Source organism: Protopterus annectens, chromosome 7.part1 (genome assembly GCF_019279795.1).
Source record: "Protopterus annectens isolate FY-2018-M chromosome 7.part1, PAN1.0, whole genome shotgun sequence".
Classification (NCBI taxonomy): domain Eukaryota; kingdom Metazoa; phylum Chordata; order Ceratodontiformes; family Protopteridae; genus Protopterus; species Protopterus annectens.
In genome coordinates this window covers 165,976,318-165,997,029 of record NC_056740.1, presented here as the reverse complement: position 1 = coordinate 165,997,029, position 20,712 = coordinate 165,976,318, and the positions used below count along the sequence as shown (strand labels likewise).

At 37.4% G+C, this 20,712-nt stretch overlaps 1 protein-coding gene across 10 annotated transcripts in view; it reads right to left on the bottom strand.

The window, feature by feature from the left end:
* The window catches only part of NR2C2 (nuclear receptor subfamily 2 group C member 2), a 1,701,781-nt gene that overhangs the window by 651,479 nt on the left and 1,029,590 nt on the right, over positions 1-20,712 (bottom strand). The gene's annotated exons all lie outside the window — the stretch shown is intronic.

Below are 20,712 nucleotides of genomic sequence, written 5' to 3'. Positions count from 1 at the left end.
TATAGGTCCCTAGAGCGTGTAGCTCAGAGGGATTGGGATTTCTTTAAGTGGAGCATGTGATTTCTTTAAGTGGAGCATGTCCAACAGCTCTGGGTTTGACATAGCTTTGTATGTTAGGCAGAGATGGTGTCTGAGTAGGCGAAATGTAATGGAGTAAAGCTGGAGTTTTTTGAGACAGTTTGCGTAGGGCATCTGTTTGAGGTCAGTAATCTTCTTTGTGAGGTATTTCTGCGGCCTTTCCAGTTGTTGTAGATGTCTTGTGAGGTACATACCAAAAGGGGCGTTGTACTCTATAATGGGTCTAATGAGTGACGAGTAGAGGGGAACAATGACCTCTTTTTTCCTGGATGAGAAACCTTTTGTGATGAGGTGTGCCACGTAGAAGGATTGAATGACTACTGTTGGGATGTGATTATCAAAGGAGAGACTACTGTCCACCTGTGTCCCAAGGTCTTTTATCACACTTTCGATGTTAAGCAGACTACCACCTATGTGGTAGCTCATGGGTACAGAGTTTTTACCAAATGGGATGACAATGGACATTTTGGCATTGAGCTTGAGGCCATGGCTTTGACACCACGCATCTATCTCCGTGAGGCCCTTTTGTAGGATGTCCACATCATTAGGAGTTTCGATTATGGCTCATAGTTTGCAGTCATCTGCAATCTTTGTTAGCCAAAGACCTTCTGTGCTAGCCTGTACTTCAGAAAAGTAGATACCAAACAGGAGAGGACCCAGGACTGAACCCTGTGGTACTCCATTTGTCACTGGTCTGAAGTCGGATTTGGAGACTGCTATTTTCACATTGTGGGTTCTGTCAGTGTGCCAGTTTGCAACTCATCCTATGACACAGGGATTTATACCTAGTTTAGTGAGTTTAGGATGGAGTCAAAAGCCTTGGCGAGATCTAGACAAGCTGTGTGAACCACCTTACCCTCGTCTACGGCTTTGGTGACAGCTTCAAATCAGGTTTAGGAGACATGATCTGACTTTTACAAAACCGAACTGGGTGGGGTCCAGAGTTTGGAGATTACCAATATCTTTGTGTATAAGATCCATGATGATGCTTTCCATGGCCTTGCAGACAGGCTCATTAGGCTAATGGGGTGGTAGTTCCCGGGGTCCGTGGTGGCTCCCCCTTTGTGGAGTGGGATAACCGTCGCTGTGCATCATTCAGTGGGCACAAAGCCTGAGGTGAGGCTATGTGCTTAGGTGGGGTGCCAGTTCATTATGAAGTTCATGCAGAACGCAGCCTGGGATGTTGTCAGGTCCCATGGATGCTGTGTTCCTGGTTTTGGAGAGTGTGTTTTATACTTGTGCAGGCATGATTACAGGAACTTTGCATTCTTCCGGTATAGAGATGGGCCCTTTAGGGGGTGAGAGGGGGGTAAAGTTAGTACTGAACCTATCTGTCAGGATGTTGGCAATATCAGTTGCTTCTGTATATTTAGTGCCATTGTGCTGTAACTCAGAGCAAATTTGAGTGTTGCCATTGAGATTCTTGACATAGCTATAGAATGCTTTGTGGTTGCCTTTAGAATCAGTGGCAATTTTGTTTTCGTAACTAGCTTTGGAGGATTTTATGAAGGATCTCAGCTTCTTACTGAGGCTGACCAGGGACTTCCTCCAATCATCGGATTTTACTCTTTTTTGCAACCATTTCTTTCTTCTGTTGTAGAGTTTGTTTATGGCAGGGGACCACCAGATTGGCTTCCTTTTTTTGAGGATAGCATCTTGGTTCTGTTAGGGATAGCATGATCCATGCACTCGTATAAGTGCTTATAAAGTGCATTTGTGTAGGATTCAGAAGTCGTACCTCTACTTTCCATCTGCATGGGTGTCGTGAAGTTTGCCACTTCTGTCTTAAGAAGCATGAAGTTGGCTTTGGAGAAGTTTTTTACTGTGGTTAGTATAGTATAGTATAGGGCATCTGCTTTAGGCCTGTGATTCTTTTAATGCGGTATTTCTGCGGTCTTTCTAGCTGTTGCAGATGTCTTGTGAAGTACATACCAAACGGAGCACTGTACTCTATAATGGGTCTAATGCGGGATGACTACAGTGGGACAATGACCTCCTTTTTCTGGATGAAAAGCCCCTTAGTGATGAGGTGTGCCACATAGAAGGATTTCCTGACTGTTGTGGCAATGTGGTTATCGAAGGTGAGACCACTGTATACCTGTGTCCCTAAGTCTCTCATCATACTTTCGGTGTTTAGTGTACTGCCACTTATGTGGTAATTTATGGGTACATGTTTTTTCCCAAAGGGGATAACTATACATTTCTTGGCATTAAGTTTGAGCCCATGGCTCTGGCACCAAGCATCTGTTTCTGTAAGGCCCTTTTATAGAATATCCACATAATTTGGGGATTCAATAATGGCTCCCGGTTTGCAGTCATCTGTGAACTTTGTTAGCCAGAGTCCCTTAGTGTTGGCCTGTACTTCAGAGAAGTAGATGCCAAACAAGAGCGGTCCCAGGACTGAACCTTGAGGTAGTCCACTTGTCACTTGTCTAGAGCTGGATTTGGAGTCGGCTACTTTTACATTGTGAGTTCTGTCAGTAAGCCAGCTGGCAACCCATCAAGTAACGTAGGGATTTATGCTCAGCTTAGTACGTTTATCTATGATTCCAGAGTGGGAGATGGTGTCGAAGGCCTTGGCGAGGTCCAGATAAGCTGTGTGGACTGCCTTACCCTCGTCCACAGCTCTGGAGACTGATTTGAAGAAGTCAATCAGGTTCAGGAGACAAGATCGGCCCTTCTTGAACCCAAACTGGGTGGGGTTCAATGTTTTAAGGTTGCCAATGTCTTTGTTTATAAGTTCCATGATAATGTGTTCCATGCCCTAGCAGATCAGGCTCGTCGGACTGAAGGGACGCTAGTTCCCAGGATCCAAGGTGGATCCCCCCTTGTGTACTGGGATAACTGTAGCTATGCGTTACTCAGTGGGCACGAAGCCTGAGGTAAGGCTATAATTAAACATGACACTTAGGTGAGGTGCCAGTTCATTTTGTAGTTCATGTAGTACACAGCCCGGGTGTCATCTGGTCCCATGGATGCTGTATTCTTAGCTTTGGAGCGGTTTCTACCTGTGTGGCCATGACTACCAGAATCAGCTTTGGAGCGGTTTCTACCTGTGTGGCCATGACTACCAGAATCTGGCAATCTTTTGGTATTGAGATGTGCCCTTTACCAGGTGAGAGGAGGGTGACGTTGACAATAAATCGATCTGCCAGGATATTGGCAATATCCTTGGAAACAGTACATTTAATGCCATTCTGTTGTAGCTCAGAGCATATCTGAGCATTAACATTTAGATTCTTGACATAACTACAGAATGCCTTGTGGTTGTTTTTGGAATCTTTGGCAATTTTATTTTCATAACTAGCTTTGGAGGATTTTATGAGGGATCTCAGCTTCTTACTGAGGCTGGTAAGGGAATTTTTTGCATCCTGGGATTTTCCTCTTTTCTGCAACAGTTTCTTTCTTCTGTTGTATAGTTTGTTTATGGCAGGGGACCACGAGATTGGCTTCCTTTTTTTGAAGGAGTGTGTCTTGGTTCTATTTGGGATGGCACAATTCATGCACTAGTGGATGTGCTCGTACAGTGCCTTAGTGCAGGATTCAGCAGTTGAATTTTCAGCTCCTGTCTGCATGGTTGTCATGAAGTTTGTCACTTCTGACTTGAGTACCATGAAGTTAGCTTTGGAGAAGTTTTTTACAGAGGTTTCCTCATTGGGGGTGGGGGTGGGATGTGGATGCCAAGGGTGATTTGCTTATGGTCAGACCTGACCAATGAGGGAGTGACTGCTGGTGTGGAGTATCTATCTCCCATGCTGGTAATGATCAGGTCTAGGATATTGAAGCCCCTGGTAGGACAATGGATTAGTTGATCCAGGGCGTTGGAATTCATGAATTCCAAGAACCGTTGGGAAAAGGTGTTGGTACCCGAGTAGTTTTCCCAGTTAATGGCAGGGTAGTTGAAATCACTCAGTATTAGGGTGTTTGGTTGTATCTTAATATTTTCCAGTATGTTTAGAAAGGTGTAGTGAGAATCTTGGGGCATGGTGGGGGATCTGCAGCAAGCTACAATTTGGATTGCAGTCTTACCTAGTATTAGTTGCACCTGGAGAATTTCAGATGCATTGTGTTGGGCAACTAGCCTGAAGGTGTGAATATCCTTGGTGAATATGGACACTCCTCCACCTTTAATGTTTCAGTCTTGGTTTGGTGGCCGAAAAGTGTGGTAAGAGCTGTAGCCTGGTATTGTAGAGGTGCTTTCTGGAGCCTTGAACCAGGTCTCAGTTACTGCACAGTTACCGATGTTCTCCATTTTTAGGAGTGCCTCGAGAGAGTTCATTTTGAGTTTTAGACTTCTAGCATTGAGTAGCATTACCTTCAGATTTTGCATGCTTGTATCTGTTACAGTGGTGGTTTTGTCCTTTGAACCTTGCCTAAAAAAGGCACAACAGGCGTGGCAAGAGCTTTAGCCACCTGAATCCCAGGGGAGACAGGAGCAGACCATCTCTGGCAAAGCATTGTGGTTTGTCAATCATGTCGTCCCAGGCAGAGAGATACTGGATCCCCTGTGAATGACACCAGAAGCTTAGCCAATTGTTGAAGTCAATCAGTTTGTCCTTATACTGTGGTATCATTCTGGGCAAAGGCAATATGCTATTCAGGGCTAGGGTCATTCCTGCCTGGGCCACATGATCCAAGAGCTCTTCCATGTCTCTTTTCATGTAGTCCAGGGAGGTAGGTTTCAAGTCATCCTTCTTCTTCTTTATTTACATACAAAACAGGTCTGTTTTATTTCATCCATTGTTTTACGCCACTGAATTCTACTTACATCTTTATTAACAAATTTTACACCTAGCACATAAATTTCTTTCACTGTAAAATATATACCACCAATGCTTGCTGCATCACCTAAGCCTTTACTTTTCTCTTTATTTAAAGCCATCCCTATCATCTCTAAACATTCATTTGTGCAAATTATTACTTCTTTTATTGAACTTTTTTGCAATTATTATGTCATCTGCATATGTTAACAGAACTGGAATTCTTAACTCTTCAGGTGTTATATACCCCGCCTCCTTCATTTTGCAATTTATTTCACATACTACCACATTCATAGCTAATACAGAGAACATACAACTCATTGGACATCTCTGTTTTTTAATTGTCTTCCATCTTTCTTCTTCTTCCATATGAATTTAAGTATTCTACTACATAATTATTTATACATAAAACTTTAATTGAACTATTCTTTCAAAATCTTTAAAAAATATAATTTTTTGCCAGCCCCTTAAATTTTTATACATTTTATACCCTATTCTATGTGGTCCTGCATCCAAATCTATATTTACTTGTCCTAATACTTTATCTAGCTTGCTTAAAGAAATATCCTTTTCCAACTATATATTCTATTTTCTGAACTTTTTAACTTTCCATGTTTTTTTCACTACCTTCTTTTTTGTTTAAACATTTCATATACATACTGTACTACAATGTTCACAAATTTTTCCTGAGTTCTTTCTATTTATCCTTTTATATGTTTTACTTCTCTCAATACACTATTTTCCCTTAGTAATCTGCTTAAGTAATTTGAAACTTCTTCTCTTATACCTTGTCAAAATATATTTGCTTATATATAACAATTCTTGTATTTTGTTTCTTGATTTCTTTCATACAATTCTTTTTCTTTGTCAAAGTACTTTCTATCATTATGTTCTAAATCTTCCAATGCATTGTTACATGTTCTTTTATATTTTTCTTTCGCTACTTTTCTCACATGAAATTGCCACTGTAAATAACACTTTTTATATTTTTCCTTAAATATCATCCATCATTCAGACCAATTTTTATAAAATGTTTTCATAGTAACATGATCTTAGCATAAATGTACTAGTAATCTCTTTCCTTCTTCATTCCATGCTTTCTTGTTTATCTGTTTTATTCCATTGTCTATGTTTATATATGACTTGTTTTCCTTTATCTATAACTATATTGGAAGATTATCAGAAAAACCTGTTTCAAGTACCACCCCTCCTCCTATAAATGTTTTGACATTATAAAATAGTCTATTTCTGTTCTATACATGCCCATTTTGTAAGTCCATGAATTTTTGTCCCAAGTTTTAACTTACTGCATCTTACGACTTCTAACATTTTTCTTATATAATTTTCTTTTTAATAGGAACCGACTAAAGGCACTTGTGAAGAATCAGGCAAACCAGAACCAGGCAGAATTGTCAGTTTTATTCATAAACTTAAAAATACATAAATGCTTAACCAATTCAACGTGTTTTCATCCCAACAAGACATCATTAGACGAGTGCTTAAACCTACTAACACTGTTTAAATATTTTTCCTCTGATATTTGATCTGTTAATACAAATTCCATTAATTACCATTAATTACTAAATTAAAACAAACTGAACTCATACAAACATATTACCTAAAACCAGTAAGACTATTTGTTAGTAAATGTAAAAAACAAACTTGTAAAAACTATTAAATATGTTAAATATGTAAAAACATTGTTAAAAGCTTTGTAGAACAATCTGAAATGTAAAAATCTGAGTGATGAATAAATATTCCAGGGTTTTTAATAACAAAATCAATATTGCTTATAAGAAAATAGACTGTGTTGAAAGAGCTGCTAGAAGAGGGGATGGTTGACACAGAGACTTATGAATATTTGCTTCCTTCTTTACCACATACCTGTAGAAACAAACAAAGCACAGCACAACAACTGAAGATTACAAACTTTAATGGCAGTTAAGCACTTTCTTCCCACTTCATAGGGACTTCCTCAGAACAACTCATTCAACCCCACCCAGCCATAAACACTTAATTTATACAATTATCCAATTATTTAATAAAACAAGCCACAATTAATTGACATAATTTAAAAAACATAATACATTAAAATGTGTTTAAATCAATAAATGATATATATAAACTATATATATATATATATATATATATATATATATATATCTATATATATATATATATATATATATATATATATTGTACATTATATATCTATCTATATATATATATATATATATATATATATATATATATATATATATATAAATATAAACACAGATATATATATATATATATATATTCTATCCTATAAAATTCTTCAATTTTAAAATACATATAATAGCAGTGGCCTCATTAATGCCCGGGTATTCCGTTGCATTCAAATGCAATTGCCATTTTAACTCACATATGTCTAGGTGTATATCCAGACTTCTTCCCTGAGAATCTTTGACAATTTGCTGAATTACCAAAAACTTGAAATCATGGTCCGCATTTTCTCTAATATGCCTGCTTAAGGCATTAGTCATCCTACCATGTCTATTGTCAAGTAAATGTTCAGCAATTCTGTTCTTAAAATACCTACTAGTTTTCCCTACATAAAATGTAGGACATTACTGACACTTTGCAACATACACTACATTAAGGCTACAACAATTATAATGCCCATTTATAAATATAGGTATATCATTTAACTTATAACAGTCACCTGTTTCCAATATATATGGACAGAATGTACACATTCTACACTTAAAATTCCATTTACTTCTGTGATTGTACACATTGCTTACATACCCAACTGCCTCCAAAATGTTCTTAAATGATCTATCCTTCTTGTAATCTATCTTGGGCAATTTTCATACTCTCTGTCCAACATTTTGGTCATAATTTAGAATTTCTCAATTATTTTGAATAATATCTACTACATTACAGGTGTCCAGGTTAAATGTTGTAATAAAACTCAAAGAATAATTATTATTCATGCCACCTTCTCTTACAGTATGTGATATTACACTTAAACCATTTCTACCTGCCAAAATTGCCTTATACAAGCCTATCTTATGCTTTTGTTTAACTTCATCACTTATTTTGCTCAACAATTCATGTGGATACCCTCTCTTACTAAAAAGCTGTTTGATGAAGTGCAACAATTCATGTGAATACCCTCTCTTACTAAAAAGCTGTTTGATGAAGTGCAATTCATTAACAAATTCATCATCAATGGTAACCATCCTGGCAGCCCGTACCATCTGCCGTTTCACATTTGATTTTTTCTGATGGGCCGGTTGTCAGCTATTATATTCCAAATAGGAATTTGAGAAGGTGGGCTTTCTATAAATGGCCGACTTCAGCTTTCTTTCCCCCTTATTGAATGTCAAGTCTACATCTAAATAAGTAATGTGTGTTCCACTGTAACTGTATGTGAATTTTAAAAAATCCACTGTAGTGTTTATATACTCAAAAAATTGTTTTACCTCAAATTCATTACCCTTCCATACAACAAACAGGTCATCCAAGAACCTAGTATAATACTGAATCTTACTTGAATACACCCCTTCCATTATATAGTGCTGTTCCCAAAAGGACATAACATAGATAGCAAACATGGGGGAACATGCTTCCCCCATTGCAACTCATGTTAGCTGTTTATAATATTGTCCTTCAAAATAAATGTAGTTGTTTTTTTAGGACAACCGCCATAAAGGTGACAAACGATTATATCATCTTGATCATATACACCTGTCTTAACTGGGTCTCAAACCATTCACATCTTTCTTGATGGGGTATAACAGAAAATAAATTAAAAATGTCAATAGTGACCATAATAATGTTGTCATCTAATATTAACTTATCCAGCCTTTCTAAAAATTGCCATGAATCTCTAGTTGTATAGGGGAAGCCCATCATCCCATTTTGTAAATGAAAATCCAGAAATTTGCTGATAAAACAATTTTTGGAATGCTTTCCGTCCACTATGGGTCTAAACTTAGGGTTGTTAAGTCCTTTATGGATCTTGGGTATCCCAAATATATTAGATACCATAGGATGTTGGTTTGTCATATACCTATGTTCATCTTCATTTATCTGTCCTTGATATAACATATCATCCAAACACAGGTCTATTTTTTATAAGATATATGTATTTCATTCAAGGATACTTCCTCATATGTTCCATCCATTAATGGTTAAAATGCCAGGTTTTTGTGATATAAAAAATGAGACCACAATAAATCCCTTCAAAATTTTCCCCACTTTTAATGTGACCTACAATCTGTACAATTCAATTGAAAAACAAATCTGTTAGGAGAAAAAATATAAAAAAATAAAAAAAACATACAATAAGCTGGTTGCATAAGTGTGCACACCATTAAACTAATACTTTGTTGAAGCACCTTTTGATTTAATTACAGTATTCAATCTTAGGTTACATACCCACCATCTAACCCCAAATAAAGTTCAGCTGTCCTAGTAGGATTTTCTTGATATTTACTCAGTAGCCTGCTACAGCAAACGTCATGGTTCGCAGAGAGCTTGCAAAGCATCAAAGGGATCTCATTATCAGTCAGGAGAAGGGTACAAAAATATTTCCACAGCATTGGATATACCATGGAACACAGTGAAGACATTCGTCAAAAAAGTGGAGAAAACTTGGGATAACAGTGACATTGCAAAGAACTGGATGTCCCTCCAAAATTGATGAAAAGACAAGACAAAAACTGGTCAGGGAGGCTGCCAAGAGACCTACAACAACACTGAAGGAGCTGCAGGAATTTCTGGCAACTACTGGTTGTGTACTACATGTGACAACAACCTCCAGTATTGTCCACATGTTTGGGCTATGGGGTAGGGGTTGCAAGAAGGAAGCCTTTTCTTACACAGAAAAACATCCAGGCCTGCCTAAAATTTTCAAAACAATACAGCAACTCTCCCAAAACCATGTGGAAAAATGTGTTATGGTCTGATGAGACCAAGGTTGAACTTTTTGGCCACAATTCCAAAAGGTAGGTTTGGCGCAAAAACAACACTTCGCATCACCAAAAGAACACCATCCCCACAGTGAAGCATGGTGGTGGCAGTATCATGCTTTGGGGTTGCTTTTCTTCAGCTGGAACTGGGGTTTTAGTCAAGGTGGAGGGAATTATGAACAGTTCCAAATACCAGTCACTTTTGGCCCAAAACCTTCAGGCATCTGCTATAAAGCTGAAGATGAAGAGGAATTTCACCTTTCAACATGACAATGACCCCAAGCATACATCCAAATCAACAAAAGAATGGCTTCAACAAAAGAAAATTGAAGTTTTGGAATGGCTCAGTCAGAGCACAGACCTAAATCCAAGAGAAAATCTGTGGGTTGACCTGAAGAGGACTGTGCACAAGAGATGCCCTCGCAATCTGACAGACTTACAGCACTTTTACAAGGAAGAGTGGGCAAATATTGCCAAGTCAAGATGTGATATTTTGATAGACTCCTACCCAAAAAGACTGAATGCTGTAATTAAATCAAAAGGTGTTTCAAGAAACTATTAGTTTAATTAAGGATGTGCACACTTATGCAACCAGCTTATTGTACTTTTTTTTCCCCTAGCAGTTTTGTTTTTCAATTGAATTGCACAGGTTATAGGTCACATTAAAGGTGGGAAAAGTTTTGAAATGATTTAGTGTGGTCTCATTTTTTTATATCACAAAAACCTGGCATTTTAACAGGGGTGTGTACACTTTTTATATCCACTGTATATTAGTAATACTACTACTGACTTTTTAAGACTTACCCACAAAATAACATATGACAGTATGAACTACGTGATGTCACCATACACAAAAATAATGTGACTAATAATTTTCAGCTGGCATTATGCCTTTAAAACCATCCATAGTATGTAAACTATACTTCCTTTGAAACTGTAATTATCACTACATATCATTTTTGTAAAATGTTTTTATTGTTGTATAATTATTTTTCATCTTTGTAAAATGTTTTTCTATTTTCATTTGTATTTTCATTGTTATACTTTGTGGAGCTTTTCTCCCTGGGCCTCTGCTGAAAATGGATTCCCAACCCAGTCGGACGTTCATGGTCAACAAATGTCAAATAAATAAATAAAATGTAGGGATATTCACATTGGGAGAAGAAGTATAGTAATTGTAATAGTGCTGGATTAATATATATAATATATAATATATATATAATATATATATATATATATATATATATATATATATATAATATATATATAATATACAATATATAATATAATATATATATATATATATATATATATATATATATATATATATCATATATACGAGCACATCCACTCATGCATGAATCGTGCCATCCCAAATAGAACCAAAATTTTCTCATCCAAAAAAGGAAGCCAATCTGGTGGTCCCCTGCCATAAACAAACTTTACAACAAAAGGAAGAAACTTTTGCAGAAAAGAGGAAAATCCCAGGATGCAAAAAACTCCCTTACTAGCCTCAGTAAGAAACTGAGATGCCTCATAAAATCCTCCAAAGCTAGTTACGAAAATAAAATTGCCAAAGATTCCAAAGACAACCACAAAGCATTCTATAACTATGTCAAGAATCTAAATGGCAATGCTCAGATCTGCTCTGAGCAGAATGGCATTAAATATACTGATCCAAAGGATATTGCCAATATCCTGGCAGATCGATTCAGTGCCAACTTCACCCCCCTCTCACCCCTAAATGGCCCATCTCAATACCGGAAGATTGCCAAATTCCAGTAATAACGGCCACACAGGTACAAAACGCACTCTCTAAAGCCAAGAATACAGCATCCATGGGACCAGATGACATCCCGGGCTGTGTACTACATGAACTACAATATGAACTGGCACCTCACCTAAGTGTCATGTTTAATCATAGCCTCACCTCAGGTTTCGTGCCCACTGAGTGGCGCAGAGCTACAGTTATCCCAATCCACAAGGGGGGATCCACCTTGGATCCCGTAAACTACCGTCCCATCAGTCTGACAAGCCTTATCTGCAAGGCCATGGAGCGTATTATCATGGAACTTATAAACAAAGACATTGGCAACCTTCAAACACTGGACCCTACCCAGTTTGGGTTTGTGAAGGGCCGATCTTGTCTCCTGAACCTGATTGACTTCTTTGAATCAGTCTCCAGAGCCATGGACACGGGTAAGGTGGTCCACACAGCCTATCTAGACCTTGCCAAGGCCTTTGATACCATCCCCCACTCTGGAATCATAGATAAACTTACTAAGTTGGGCATTAATCCCTATGTCACCCAATGGGTTGCTAAATGGCTTACTGATAGAACCCACACTGTAAAAGTAGCCGACTCCAAATCCAGCTCCAGACAAGTGACAAGTGGAGTACCTCAGGGTTCAGTCCTGGGGCCGCTCTTGTTTGGCATCTACTTCTCTGAAGTACAGGTCAACACTAAGGGAATCTGGCTAACAGAGTTTGCAGATGACTGCAAACTGGGAGCCATTATTGAATCCCCAAATGATGTGGATACTCTACAAAAGGGCCTTACAGAAACAGATGCTTGGTGCCAGAGCCATGGGCTCAAGCTCAATGCCAAGAAATGTATTGTTATCCCCTTTGGGAAAAAACATGTATCCATGAATTACCATATAGGTGGCAGTACACTAAACACAGAAAGTGTGATAAGAGACTTAGGGACACAGGTGGACAGTGGTCTCACCTTCGATAACCACATCGCCACAACAGTCAGGAAATCTTTCTATGTGGCACACCTCATCACGAAGGGATTTTCATCCAGAAAAAAGGAGGTCATTGTCCCACTGTACTCATCCCTCATTAGACCCATTATAGAATACAACGCCCCATTTGGTATGTACCTCTCAAGACATCTGCAACAACTGGAAAAGCCTCAGAAATACCTTACTAAAAGAATCACAGGCCTAAAGCAGATGCCCTACGCTGACCGCCTTAAAAAACTCCAGCTATACTCTGTCGCATATCGTCTACTCAGAGGTGATCTCTGCTTAACATACAAGGCCATGTCTAACCCAGAGCTGTTGGACATGCTACACTTAAAGAAATCCCAATCCCTCAAAGCTACACGCTCCAGGGATCTAAACCTTGTCATCACAATAAACAAAACATGCTGGAGGGATAGGTTCCTGACCCAGAGACTCCCCAGACTCTGGAATAGATTGCCCATACATGTCAAGCACAGTGCCTCTTTGGACCTCTTCAAGAGGAACCTTGACGATTGGATGGGAGAAAGAAAATTCACCCCAGGGATCACATCAGTCGCCCTGCTAGACAAGGGTCCAGGAAAGTAAATAATGTGGGAAGAAATAGCCAGGGAATTGTTATGGCTAGGCTTGTATAGGCCCTAGGGCTGATAGCCTAGTACCAACCTATGAACCTATTGGTATGTGATTGTGAGGCATTTTATATAGGGAAGACTGAGTGCAGGCTAAAAAGGAGAATATTACTTATGCTATTAGGTCTAAGGATGAGAAAATGCCTTATACAAACATACTCTTAGTTGTAGAGTATCTAAGTTTACATTTGTTGTACTATAAGAAGTGCCCATAGACCCTAGAGGTGGGCCATGGGAAACAAAGATTGAATACACAGAAGTATACTGGCAACTCATTTTGGAAGCTAATAGAGCACCTGGGTTGAAAGAAAATTTTCCCTAGTCCTAGTTTTAAAGTGGAGGGCAGCCATCTCCTGAAACTTCATATATGTTTGTATACTTAGAGTTTTAGCAGTGTAAATTAATGTCAAAACTTTTGTTATGACTTTTGGACACTTGATGGTTTGGTATGGGCTGGCTGCCTTTGTGAGACATTTTGAGACTGGCTGGTTGCCTCCTGTAAGAACTGAACCCCTGCACTTGTTTTTTGTGGGGTAAATACCTTGACCATTAGGCTAATCTCTCTTTTTACATTTTCTAAGTGCATTTAACATTTCAGATTGCTTTACAAAGCTTTTAACAATGTTTTTACATATTTAATAATCTTTTACATTTACTAACAAGTACTCTTAGTGGTTTTAGGTAATATGCTTGCATAAGTTTAAATTGTTTTAATTTGGTAATTAATTGAACTTGCATTAATTGATCAAGTATTGGGGGAAAAGTATTTAAACAGTGCTAGTAGGTTTAAGCACTCATCCAATGAAGTCTTGTTGGTATGAAAATGCTGTGAATCAGTTAAGTGTTTATGTGTTTTTAAGTTTATGAATAAAAGTGACAATTCTGCCTAGTTCTGGTTTGCCTGGTTCTTCACAAGTGCCTTTAGTCAGTTGCTGGTTACTGCACTTTGGTTAGGTTGGCACTGGACTGTCGACAGTTTATTTTTTGGATCCTTTCTTTTTACGCTTGCCTCTTAAATCGCAATTAAAGTCTCCTGTTATTATAAAATTCATATTTATCATTATATAGTCTACAATCTGATGAAATAAGCTTTTCCTTTCTTTACAATTACTACAAGCATATAATGTTATATATAATTCCACATACTTGTTCTTTCCATTTTAAATGTACAATGGTTAATCTTCTTGTTTTTGCTAAAGTTACAGCTAATATCTTTACTGTATTTCTACAGACTATGGCTATTCCAGAATAATTTCCCAAATTCTAGATTTATCTTTAAATACTGTCTTCTAATATAATTACATCTGCATCACATGTATTACACCACTCCAAAATTCCTAGTCTTCTTACCATTTTCTTAATAGTATTCACATTTACAGAAAGCATTCAAGTCTTCATTTCCCCTTTTCCTTAAATTTGTGGTTTCATAAGTTCATAGCTAATTAGTAGGCTAGCTTTCTTAATAGGCCATTCTAAGCCTGGCTGTTTTCCTTTCCCAAGGTGAAAATCAAACACTGTACCTTGTGTGTCTGTGAGCCAAATGCCTTAGCCATTATAGCAGGCCCCAATCATTAGCTGTATATATTCTTTTTCATCCAGTTCCTTTCTTTTTTCTTTTGTATTTATCACTTTATATTTTCTGTCTTTTACCCTTTCACCAACAGAATTCTTTTTGCCCCATTGTACTACTTCCCAATTTGTGCCTTCTTTACTACTTATATCAGAAATTTCTTCTATGTCCTCTTTTATTTTTTTCTCATCTATTTTTCTTCTATTTCTACGGCTTCTATTTTTTATCTTTGCCCATTTTCTTCTATTTCCATTTTTTTACTCTTATTTTCATTTCTGCAATCCATCTGTAAATGTCCAAGTTTGTTACATTTATAACATTTCAGTTCACATTTTTTGCATCATGACCCATTCCCCTACAAATATAACATTTCCTTCTCTCACAGTTACTTATCAAATGTCCTTCTTTTCCACAAACAAAAAAAAAACATGTTTTGAGTTGTCTCCTATTACCCTCCACATTTATCATGCTTGGTATATGAATATATTTTCTATTTTTGACACAATATTACAATCCCAGCCACTAGTCCACAAACCCCTTTAGTCATAAACTTTTGCAATGTCCAGTACTTCTTTACATAAAGCTTTCAAATGTCCTTTCAAAGTCTATCTTTTTACCTCTGTTTAAAATTGTACATGGATTTTCTTCTTTGCTTCCATGTTAAATGCTTTTATCACATAAAGATTCCATGGGTTACAGTCTTTCTTTTTTTCATATTCTCCAAGAAAATATTCCCATGAAAAAACAGTCAAATACACTGTCACAAAATATTTCTTTGTTAAATAAGAATAAATGCTGTAACCTCATGCGTTTTTACACCCAAAGGGTATTAAAGTGCCCCAAACTTCATACCTGTCTATTTCTTTGTCTTTTTACTTTGAATCCTTACCAGGTACTTCTGTTTTCCATTGTATTCTGACTTATTTTCTGCTACTTCACTTTGGCCTTCTTTTACTTTCTCTGCATATGTTTTCTTTTCCATCTCACCACCATTCTTCAGAATTGTCTCTTCATCCTCCTTTTGCATTTTCTCCATAATGCCCCCCCCAAGAAACATCTACTTCATTTTCTGGCTCACTCTGCATCACCACTTCTTTAAATAAATTATCCCACAATCCTTCCAACTGGAGGGTTCTAATTATACATCCATCATTTGCTGACTCGTCTCCATCAAACAGGTTTCTTTGAAACATTTCCTCAGAATCCTGCACACATTGTCCAGTCTCAATATTTATTTCTCCCTCATTTCTTTTACCACTCCCTCATGTCCTTCTCTCTCCATCTGTCTTTTTGTTTCTCCAGGCTGCCTCTGCTCTTGAAACAGGAAGTGCTCCTCCAAAATGAGTCCCACTCACAACAATCATGAGCATGGGAAGTTCCCCGATGCCCTGGACAAATTTCCCCTAGCAGTATAAATACTAACTCGGGTCTCCCCTGAAAAGAGGCTACTAGCACTGATGGTCATGTGAAAGGAAAATGGTACTTAGTGTTGACTTGCTAAAGGTGGTGATGGGAATGGAGAAGCTTTCACAGGGCTTGTTGTGAACATTATATCCCTTACAACGGGATATAGCCAGTTTTGAGACCCATGTACTTTACATGATTAGACAGGGCTATAAGGGTGATCAAGGAATTCAAGATTACAGCAATTTAACAAGAGCGGAAAATATTATTTTGAAGGAACTACAGGGCAATAACAAAATTAGAATTATGAAGCCTGATAAGGGGGGTGGTGTAGTCCTGATGGACTTGTGGGACTACACTCAGAAAATGCTTGACATCTTAAGTAAAAGGGACAGATATCGAATTGCGTCCAGAAACGAAATGAACATCTGTTACAATAAAATTGATTATTGGTTGGACGACAATTTTTTACAGGGTCTTATAGATCTTGACCTATATAATTATTTTAAAGTCCCTAAACCTGTGATTCCTGAAATATTCGGAATTCCGAAAATTCATAAAGATGTTCATAACCCCCCTTTCAGGCCAATTGTGACCTCGCAATGTTCCAAAACACAACCTCTTGCTATTTTCGTTGATATGAAATTGAAGAATTTTCATTTAAACTACAAACACATACTCATTGACTCGTGGGATTTTCTTACTAAATTTAATGAGGTCCCTTTTGATGAAAATTATATTTTTGTAACTATTGACGTTCGTGATCTATTCTCTGTTATACCACATGATATTGGGTTATCCTGGTTTGAGCAGATGTTGGTTGAATTTAATTTATTTAATGCAACCGACTTCAGGTTAATCCTAGAAAATATGGAATTGGTATTGAAAAATAATTTTTTATTCTTCCAAGGGGACATATACCATCAATTGGGAGGTGTGGCTATGGGTTCGGCTTGTGCCCCGACCTATGCCAATATCATTATGCTGTTTTGGGAACTTGAACATGTCTTTAAATCAGACTTTTGGACAAATGTCATTACATATCTTAGGTTTTTGGACGATATTTTTATGGTTTGGAAAGGGACTATTGAGGAGGTGAAAAGTTTTATTGAATATCTACATACAACCACCTCCTTTTTAGAGTTCACCTTCCAATACAGTACAGACCATATAGATTATTTGGATGTGACCATCACAAAGAATACAGGGAGTAATAGATACGAGTCCAAGGTCTTTAGAAAAGAATGTTTTTCCAATTCTTATGTTCAGTGACCATCCTTTATACCTTAGGAAAAATATAGTTAAGGGACAGATGATCAGGGCCTCACGTATGACAAGTGATGATGGTTTATGCAGCAAGGAAATGGACTTAATACAGGGGTTTTTTAGAGATAGAGGCTACCCACGATCATTGATTAGGAATGTCAAACGTGAGGTTCTGAGAAAAAGAAACATTCAATACAGGCCATTGTTGACACACAACCTATGTGTGAATGTACAAACCATGGCAGTTCCTAATAGACCTATGATTAAAAATACAGACAATAACAACATACCCCGTTTAATGTTGACCTACCATAAAAGTATACACTGGATACAAAGGGGTTTAAATGAAGTGTGGCATATGTTCTCCCACATTAGTAGTGATGTCTCTATCTTTCAGCAACCATTAAGATTTGGTTATAGGAAAAATGACAATTTTAAGAATTTATTTGAGAGAAAGAGATTTTCCCATGGAGGTGATACACAGAGAAAACCTACAAATGTGGTAGATGCGGTCAATGTACTTTTATAATGGGAGAGAAAATTCTCTGGCTTAGTAAATTGAATTTGAAAATAAGAAGTAAGGGCTACCACACTTGCAACACAAAGGGGTGGTTTACTTGGCTCTATGTTTAACCTGTGGAAATTATTATATCGGTAAAACAAGTTAAAACAAAGGGTATATGAACATATGAGAGACATAAATACAAGGAATATTAACAACGCCCTTTATAGACACACAGGGATGTGTGAAAAAACCAATTTCAAGTTCTGGGTGTTGGAGGAGGTTAAAAGGAACGAGAGGGGTGGTGATTGGGAATACAGGGAAATGATTTGGCAGCTTAGGCTGGATGCCTGTGGCCCATACGGAATGAATGACCATCTTTCCATAAAACCAGCTCTTAAAATCTTATCCAACAACCCTAAATTAAATTAAACAACAATATTTGAGCTGTCATGGTAGCCAGATAACATATTTCCTACCATTAGTAGTATGCACGATTTTTTTGGTATGAACTAACAGTTCATTATTATTTTTTAACACCACAACAACTAATTGTGAAAACAGTTAGTGTAGTTCACACACATATAGTTAATAGCAGGGTTCTTATTTTATTTGGGTTTGATTTTGGATGATTCCTGGAGCAAATACATTTATGTTATTACAAGATGTATTTACAATACAATTGTTATTAGATATCTAAAGTTTTATGCATTATTTCATTTTATTTTAAATGTGGAATTATTATTATATATAAATTTTATTATTTATTTATTTTTTGTGTTTGAGCAATATATACTTATTCATGGCTCACTTTTACATTTTGTACTGTCTATGTTGATTAATAATATATTACCCATGGTCATTGTTGTATATTATCTTTGTATATAATATTTATTGTTCATATAATTGGATACACATTTTGTCAATTATCCAATTAAGTGGAAATGTATTTAAGGACAGTTTATTTGGTATTTGATGGATTCTGATGAAGTCTGAATGTGATAGATGAAAGCGCGCTCAATCCCACTGTGCTTGTTTTACTGTTTGGTGTTTTAATAAATCAATTCATATCTTATTCGTGATCCAGCATTTTTGTGGAACGATAAGTACTAACAGTTTTTTGGAGGAGACCCTTCATGGTACATGCTTGCGGAGGTGTGTTTTTTCCTGTGGTTTAACATTATCTCATGTTCATTAAAAATGTGCTCCCTCACCTGTAAGGACAGATCCAACCAGGCAAACAGTCTAACATTGAATGCCTGGGGTCTGTCTTGCAACCCTTGGTGGTTCTGAAGGCCCCAGCAAGCCATCCCTGAGTAGGCTGGTGAGCCCTGCTTGGCTTAGATGGGAAGATTCAGAGCGTTTTTTCCTGAGTACTACCACTGAGTATGTACCTGGTGATTCTAGGGACTACTCCTTCACTGTAGCCTGGCTGCATGTAAGCTCCTGCTGCTTGTCTAGTGGATGGATGTTGCTGATTCCTTAAGTCAATTCCCTAATGCATTTTCTGGGTATGCAACTCTTGTGGTCCTCTCATCATTCTCTGAAGCACACAATGAGTGCAAGCTTGACCCCTTACTAGGTGCGCAGGAGCTAGTGACATGAAAGGATGCATGACACTGTCCTGGGGATGAATTTATCCTCTGGAAAGTGTAGTCACTGGCTGCTCTTCTCATCCTTCACCCTGAGACTGGTCTGGTATCATAAGGACTCCTTCTACTGACACCTGAGCAAGTACCTTAACTGTCTAATTTCTGTCAGTTTTGCAAAATGCAAGTAGAACTTCACGCTACTGTTTTTTTTTTTTTTTTTTTGGTTAGCTGGATAAGGATGCTAGCCCTTAACAGCAGTGTCAGATATGCCCTTCCCCCAAACAGTTGCAGCAATGTTGATGCAGGCTTTGACTCACAATTGGGCAACAACATAAACACTTAAGTGACTTGTACTTTCCAGTTCTCAAGCACAAGAACATATCCATGATGAACATTGGAGTTGAGAGAGGAACTGTGTAAATGGCAGAAAAGAAATGAGAGGCACAAGGGCTGAATATGCTCTCTTTTCCTAGTGCATGACACTATGCCAACAGAAAGCATCTAGCTCCCTGGGAAATGAATCACAACACAGGGAAAAAAAACTATGCTATGGACTTACTATAAGCACTATATCTCAACAATTAACTTACTGCAGGAGACTTCTAATAACATATTAAAAGAAAACATGATAGCATACAGTAAAGCCAAGTTAAAAAGTAACAGTAATACAAAAAATATTTAATATAAATGAAATTATTGCTTTTTTATCTGAGAACATGATGCTCAATGACACACTCTACTGCATTCTCAGTTAACATTTTGGGGTTCTCTGTGCTCCCATCCTAATCCTACCCTTCCATTATGACTGTGAGAAAGACATGTTGACATTAAGAACGGTGAGTGCAACTGAAAAAAAGTTGAACGTTATTACTACTTTTTTATATCCACCAATGCATGAGATCATACAATGTCCTATGACATGGGGAACAAAGCAGTCTCTTTGGAACAATCAAATTCCTTGGTCTACTATAAAGATCACTGTGGAGACAAAATAATACAGACGTTAGCTATCTGTCTCCCATGTCCAGACTTTGGAAAATTCTCCAAAACTCAGGCTGCTAATAACGGAATACAGTATACGTTCCCTGGGCTGATGAATAACTTTCAAATACTGTTAAATACAAAAATGCATACTCAGAGACCAACAATATACAATATAATCTAAGAATAACACAATGTCTACTGCAGTCCTAGCTG